Source organism: Zea mays, chromosome 9 (assembly GCF_902167145.1).
Source record: "Zea mays cultivar B73 chromosome 9, Zm-B73-REFERENCE-NAM-5.0, whole genome shotgun sequence".
Taxonomy (NCBI): domain Eukaryota; kingdom Viridiplantae; phylum Streptophyta; class Magnoliopsida; order Poales; family Poaceae; genus Zea; species Zea mays.
Window position 1 is genome coordinate 151,345,649 of NC_050104.1, and position 7,735 is coordinate 151,353,383.

Here is a 7,735-nt window from a genome sequence, read left to right on the forward strand (position 1 = left end):
CAGCAGTCCCTGCGACGCTACCATGCCCGAGGGGTTTGGTCCCGAGATCTCCAGGTGGGCGACCTGGTGCTTCGGCTGCGACAAGACGCCCGAGGGCGGCACAAACTCACGCCTCCCTGGGAAGGGCCATTCATCATCGCCAAGGTTCTGAAGCCCGGAACATACAAGCTGGCCAACAGCCAAGGCGAGGTCTACAGCAACGCTTGGAACATCCAACAACTACGTCGCTTCTACCCTTAAGATGCTTTCAAGTTGTTCGTATACCTCGTTCACACACAAAGTCTGGTCGTCAAGGAAGGGTCAGCCTTGCCTCGGCAAAGCCTGACCCTCCCTCAGGGGCTAGAAGGGGGGAACCCCCTCTGCGTCGAAATTTTCCTCGAAAAAAGAAAAAAATCTTTTCTGCCAGAATGCCTTTCGTACTTTTTGACTACTTCGAAAGTGGATCCTGAAAACGACGGAGTACACGTAAGCAGCCAAGGCTGACCGAGCCGAGGGACTCCTACGCCTCCGGGATACGGATACCTCACTCATCACCTTCTGCGATAAGTAACTCGCGCTTGGATAAGTGATTCTGCGGACCGAACAAGTCTTCACGCTCGAAAGCTTCTCTGCCGGAACGGTTTTTCGGGCCTTCTCGACTGCGTCGGTGATAGAACCCTATGGACGAGTAAGAGTGCGCGTAAGCGGCAAGGCCGACCGAGCCGAGGGACTCCTACGCCTCCGGGATACGGATACCTCACTCATCACCTTCCGTGAAAAGCAACTCTCGCCCGCACAAGCAGTTCTGTTACCGACAAATAAGTCCGGATACTCGAGACAAGAGGAAAAGGGACACAGCTTTACAACACGACGACAGTGTGTTTGGGCCTCGGCGGCCGCAGAAAACATACACACGCTACAAGACAACCCGATCCTGCAGGCTCGGACGTCGACAGTTGAAGGGGGCAGCAGCACCCTCGGCGTCAACTACACCTTCGACGGGGTCGGACCCAGCCTCGCACGGCGACGCGGTCGGAGGATCCCCACTCTGAAGGACGACATCAGCACCACACCCAGGCCATCGCCGCCAGGGTCTTCTCCAGGAATCCGGCTCGAGCAGGCGGCTCGGCCGGCCACCCCGAGGCCTCGGCCAGCTGTCCCCCGAAGACATCAGCCCGACTTGAGGCCTCGGCAACTCAACTCCGGCGCCGGTCCCGCCAGTGGACGACCCGGCCAGGCTCTGGCCGACCAAGTCTTCTTTTCGAGCCAACTCTGCCTCTATCTATGCTGATATCGCTACCTCCGGCTTCGGCTCATCGAAGGGCGGTCGAGGGGTTCTTTTAACTGAGCGAGAGAAGCCTCGGACAGCAAGGCCGACCGAGCCGAGGGACTCCTACGCCTCCGGGATACGAATACCTCACTCGTCACCTTTGCACGAGGCGACTCATGCTCGGTGAAGCGGTTCAGATATTCGACAGGCGAGTCTTAGTGCTCGAAATGAAGACCTTTGCTTCTTGGTGAAGACCGGGCCTCGGGCAAGGGCAACCGACCCCGGAGGATCTACGTCTCGCCCGAGGACCCCCTCCAGCAACGGACACACCTTCGGCTCGCCCGAGGCCCGGTCTTCACCAAGAAGCAACCTTGGCCGAATCGCCACGCCAACCGACCGAATCGCAGGGGCATTTAATGCAAAGGTGGCCTGACACCTTTATCCTGACGCACGCCCTCCAGTCGATAGAGCCGAAGTGACCGCAGTCACTTCGCCGCTCCACTGACCGGTTTTACAAGAGGACAGCGCCGCCTGCGCCGCCCCGACTGCTGCGCCACTCGACAGAGTGAGTCTGACAGCGGCTAAGTCCGGCCTCGGGCGTCATAGGAAACTCCGCCTCGCCTGACCCCAGGGCTCGGACACGGGCTCAGCCCCGGAAGACGACGAACTCCGCTTCGCCCGACCCCAGGGCTCGGACTCGGGCTCAGCCTCGGAAGACGACAAACTCCGCTTCGCCCGACCCCAGGGCTTGGACACGGGCTCAGCCCCGGAAGACGACGAACTCCACATTGCGCGACCCCAGGGCTCGGACACGGGCTCAACCCCGGAAGACGACGAACTCCGCTTCGCCCGACCCTAGGGCTCGGACTCGGGCTCAGCCCCGGAAGACGACGAACTCCGCCTCGCCCGACCCCAGAGCTCGGACTCAGCCCTGGCCTCAGCCGACGGTCTCCGCCCCGTCCGACTCGGGGGCTCAGACTCGACCTCGACCTTGGAAGACAGACTCAACCTCGACCTCGGAGGAGCCTCCACCTCGCCCAACCTAGGGCGCGGACCGACCACGTCAACAGGAAACGCCATCATTACCCTACCCCGAGCTGACTCAGGCTACGGGGAACAAGACCGGCGTCCCATCTGGCTCGCTCCACCATACGAGTAATGATGGCGTCCCGCATGCCCTGTGACGACGGCGGCTCTCAGCCCCCTTACGGAAGCAAGAGGACGTCAGCAAGGACTCGACAGCCCCGACAGCTGTCCTTCCGCCAGGCTCCAGCGCTCCTCCGACGGCCACGACATCACACGAACTGGGTGCCAAAACCTCTCCGGCTGCCACGATGGCATGTACTTAGGGCGCTAGCTCTCCACCACTAGTCACGTTAGCACATTGCTACACTCCCCATTGTACACCTGGATCCTCTTCTTATGCCTATAAAAGGGAGGACCAGAGCCCTCTTATAGAAGGTTGGCCGCGCGGGAAAGGACGGGACGGCGCTCGCGCAAGGCCGCTCGCTCCCTCTCGCGTGGACGCTTGTAACCCCCTACTGCAAGCGCACCCGACCTGGGCGCGGGGCTAACACGAAGGCCGCGGGTTCCACCTCCCACGCCTGTCTCCCTCCGGCTGCTTCTCTCCCTGTCGGCATTTCGAGACCGGGGGTCCCTAAGCCGACGAGTGAGTGTGCCGCGTGCCCCAGCGCAGATAGGTCGAGCGCGTGGGCGAGCGCGAAGGGGGAAGCGAGGTGGCCGGAGACGGGCGTGAGAGAGGTGGAAATCCCGCGGCCTTCGTGTTCGTCCCGCGCCCAGGTCGGGTGCGCTTGCAGTAGGGGGTTACAAGCGTCCACGCGGGTGAGGGAAGCGAGCGGCCCCAAGAGAGCGCCTGTCCCGTCCTCGTCCCCGCGCGGCCAACCTTCTCTAAGAAGGCCCTGGTCCTTCCTTTTATAGGCGTAAGGAGAGGATCCAGGTGTACAATGGGGGTGTAGCAGAGTGCTACGTGTCTAGCAAGGGAGAGCTAGCGCCCTAAGTACATGCCAATGTGGTAGCTGGAGAGATCGTGGCACCCTGCTGGTGTGGTGTCGTGGCTGTCGGAGGAGCAACGGAGCCTGGCGGAGGGACAGCTGTCGTAGCGGTTGAGTCCTTGCTGACGTCCCCCTGCTTCCGTAAGGGAGCTGAGAGCCGCCGTCGTCAGCGGGCTAGCGGGGCGCCATCATTGCCTGTCTAGCGGAGCCAGCCGGATGGGACACCGGTCTTGTTCTCTGCGGCCCGAGTCGGCTTGGGGTAGGGTGATGATGGCGCTTCCTGTTGACGTGGCGAGCCTGTGCCCTAGATCGGGCGACGTGGAGGCTCCTCCGAAGCCGGGGTCGAGTCTGTCTTCCATGGCCGATCCCGAGCTCCTGGGTCGGGCGAGGCGGAGGTCATTCGGCAGAGGCCAGGGCGGAGTCCGAGCCTTGGGGTCGGGCGAAGCGGAGTTCGTCGTCTTCTGGGGCTGAGCCCGAGTCCGAGCCCTGGGTCGGGCGGAGCAGAGTTCGTCGTCTTCTGGGGCTGAGCCCGAGTCCGAGCCCTGGGTCGGGCGGAGCGGAGTTCGCCGTCTTCCGGGGCTTAGCCCGAGTCCGAGCCCTGGGTCGGGCGGAGCGGAGTTCGCCGTCTTCCGGGGCTTAGCCCGAGTCCGAGCCCTGGGTCGGGCGGAGCGGAGTTCGCCGTCTTCCGGGGCTTAGCCCGAGTCCGAGCCCTGGGTCGGGCGGAGCGGAGTTCGCCGTCTTCCGGGGCTTAGCCTGAGTCCGAGCCCTGGGTCGGGCGGAGCGGAGTTCGCCGTCTTCCGGGGCTTAGCCCGAGTCCGAGCCCTGGGTCGGGCGGAGCGGAGTTCGCCGTCTTCCGGGGCTTAGCCCGAGTCCGAGCCCTGGGTCGGGCGGAGCTTCTTATGGCGCCTTTGGTAGGGCCTTTGCGTTAAATGCTCCTGCAACTTGGTCGGTTGGTGTGGCGATTTAGTCAGGGTTGCTTCTTAGCGAAGGCAAGGCCTCGGGCGAGCCGGAGATGTGTCCGCCGTTAAAGAAGGGGGGCCTCGGGCGAGACGGAAACCCCTCGGGGTCGGCTGCCCTTGCCCGAGGCTGAGCTCGGGCGAGGCGTGATCGAGTTGCACGTATGGACTGATCCCTGACTTAATCGCACCCATCAGGCCTCTGCAGCTTTATGCTGATGGGGGTTACCAGTTGAGAATTAGGCGTCTTGAGGGTACCCCTAATTATGGTCCCCGACAGTAGCCCCCGAGCCTCGAAGGGAGTGTTAGCACTCGCTTGGAGGCTTTCGTCGCACTTTTTTGCAAGGGGACCAGCCTTTCTCGGTTGCATTTTGTTCCGGTGGGTGCGCGCGAGCGCACCCGCCGGGTGTAGCCCCCGAGGCCTCGGAGGAGTGGTTTCACTCCTTCGAGGTCTTAATGCCTTGCGTAATGCTTCGGCTGGTCTGGTTGTTCCCTCATGCGAGCAGGCCGTAGCCCGAGTGCACGGTCGGGGCCAAAGTTCTCGGGCTGGTATGTTGACGCCGTCAACGGTTTGGCCGGAGCCGGGTTTGCGAGAGCAACCCCCGAGCCTCCGCACAGGGCGAGAGGGCGATCAGGGACAGACTCGGCTTTTTTACATACGCCCCTACGTCGCCTTTCCGCAAGGAGGGGGGGAAAGCGCCATGTTACCCTCGATGGGCATCGAACATGGTGTCTCCGGTGAGCTGCAAGCAGGTAATTCGAGTGGACGTCCGTGCCCCGTTCGTTGGGGGTCGGCTAGGGGCCCAGAGGCACGCCCAAAAGTACCTGCGGGTGATCTGCCGGACCCGGTCCCCTGGCGACGGGGTCCGAGGGCTCGATGCCTCCCTCTGATGGGATTCCGTTACAAGATCGCTCCCGCTGGTCTCGGAAATGTCCTAGGGTACCTCGGGAGCGCAGCCCGAGCCTTGGTTATGTATCGAACGTACCCCTGGTCATCCCTCGCTCGGCGTCTGAGGCGACTGTGAACCCTTCGGGGGCCAGCCTTCGAACCCCTGATCAGTAATGGGCGCGGAGCCCGAGTAGCCTGAGGCGGCCGTGGAGCCCTTCGGGGGGCCGACCTTTGAACCTCTGACCAGTAGTGGGTGTAGGGCCCACGCGATCTGAGGCGACTGTTGAACCCTGCGGAGGGCCAGCCTTCGAACCTCTGATCAGTAGGGGGGGCTCGGAGCCTGGTTCCTTCATGGGGAAGGATCCCTTTCAGGGTATTCCCCTTTCCCGGTCCCTGTTGCAAGAGATAGAGAAAGAGGAAAAAAGGGATACGAAATCTCACGACGTGGCGTACCTTTTTTGGCGTGGTTGTTTCGGCGAAGGCGAAGCGTCGCCTGCTGCTCCTGCCAGAAGCGTCGCCTGTCCAGCCGCGGAGTTAACGCGACGGGGCGAGTAGTTGGCGGGGCTGCCGTTGCGCGTGCGCAAGCCGTTCGAGGAACGGATCACGGGAGCGTCGTCTTCACGCCGTGAGAGGGGGTTCTCTCGCTGCCCCCGGACGGGACGTGAGCTTGGCTGACGACGTGCCCACTGCTCCCGTGCGCCTGCCACCGTCATTACTGCCAGCCCACTTTGGCCGCGTTGACCGCCGCGTCAGGCTGGCGCTGCTGGGTCGCGCGCCGGGTCGCCTCGAGTCGCGGTACTGGTTCCGCAATCGAGGAGGCGCGGTGGTGTCGCAAGTGGTGGGGCTGTTGCTTGCATGCAGCATCCGGCGCGCCGGTTGCGCGACGCGTGGGCCTGGGCCTCCATGCTGGTGTGTCGGGAGTCGGAGAAGCGCGTCCATCTGGCGCGGTTGCATGCCGTCTGCATGGCTGCCCGCCTCTTTCGCCCGTTGGTCTGGGCAAAAGTGGAGGGTCACTTGTAACCGCTGGGCGGTTGCGTGCACCACGCGCGGCGGTTTGGCTTCTTCTGCTCGGAGCCGGTCTGCATGACATGCGGGACCCAGCCCCCGCGCCGCAGGGGAGGGCTTTGGAGCGTGTTGGAGAAGACTCAGCCCGTGACGGTTGGGGGTGCAAGCAGGGAGAGTTGCCTTTAAAAGGAGGGTGACCCCTTTCGAAAGGCGACCATGTCTTCTCGCTCCCTTATGCACCGCGTCTTTCCACCTTCCAAGCCCCCGGATGGGGATATCCGCCGTCTTTTTGCCTCGTCGTTGTAGGGACGCAACTCCGTGGGAGTTGGTACCTTTCAGCCATCGTCCGGCTTCAAGGATTTTCATCACGCAGCCCGGTTGCTTCCCTCCGCTGGTGGTCACCCGAGACGGTGACCACTAGCTTTTGGGTGGGGAGGAGCAATCCGGGCTGCGATCTTGGTCCCACCCTCAGCTTCAAGGATGTTCATCATCCTCGCTGGGGTGGGTGCCGGGCTGAGCCGGCGCTCTACCTCCCGCGCGGGTTCGTGGGTCATCCTCTCCCGCGGCATTCGAGGGAGAGGGCGCTCACTGGCCCCGCGGGCGGCCCGGACTTCGACAACGCAGGGCTGGTCGACGGCAGGCGTCGTCACCTCCAACGTGTCGGGTTCGTCGGCTTGGCTCCCGGTGGCCCCTCCTGCCGGAGGGTGGGTGCCGCGCCGTGTACACGGGCGGACCACCCTAGATGTCGCGCGCCGCTACGGCGGCGTTCGTGTTCTGGGGTGGCCCTGCCTTTGCACCGGGATGGCGCCTTCACGCGGAGGCCGGTGCCCCACTCGTCTGGGAGGATCTGAGTGGGGATCTGCCGGAGGGCTGATGGCCCCTGCCGTCGATGCCGAGGCGGAGGCGGCTCGAGAAGTCCCCGTCATCGACGGGGTTACCGCCACCGTCCGCGCTTCGGGCCTCCGGCTCTTCGTACTTGTCCTCGCCCCTCGAGCGTCGGCGTGGGCGAGGGCAAGACTGCAGCAGTGCCTACCCTGAGGCCTGCGCTGCTGCAGTTCGGCCATCCGGAGTGGGGGCCGTCGCCGTCGTAGTCAGAGCGGGCGGCAGTGAGCCGCTCGTCAGTCTTCTGTTGCTCCGCAGGCCTTCCCCAATGGAGTGGGGTTGTTCGTACCTGCAGAGGAGGGAACCGGGGTTCCGTTTGTAATGGCACTTCGAATGCCAGGGTTTTTTGTTCAATACGGCTTTCGAGGCCTGAACATGTATGTAATTTCGGCGCGGAGCCGTGTTTTTTCCTCATTTTTGAGCGCTAAGACTCGTCTGTTGATTATCTGAACCGCTTCACCAAGCATGAGTCGCCCCGTGTCAAGGTGACGAGTGAGGTATCCGTATCCCGGAGGCGTAGGAGTCCCTCGGCTCGGTCGGCCTTGCTGTCTGAGGCTCCTCTAGCTTAGTTAAAGAGACCCCTCGGCCGCTCTTCGACGAGCCGAGGCCAGGGGTAGCGATATCAGTATGAACAGAGGCGGAGTCGGCTCGAAAATGAAACCTGGTTGGCCGGAGCCTAACCGGGTCGTCCGTTGGCGGGACCAACGCCGAAGTTGATCAGCTGAGGCCTCGGACCGGGCTG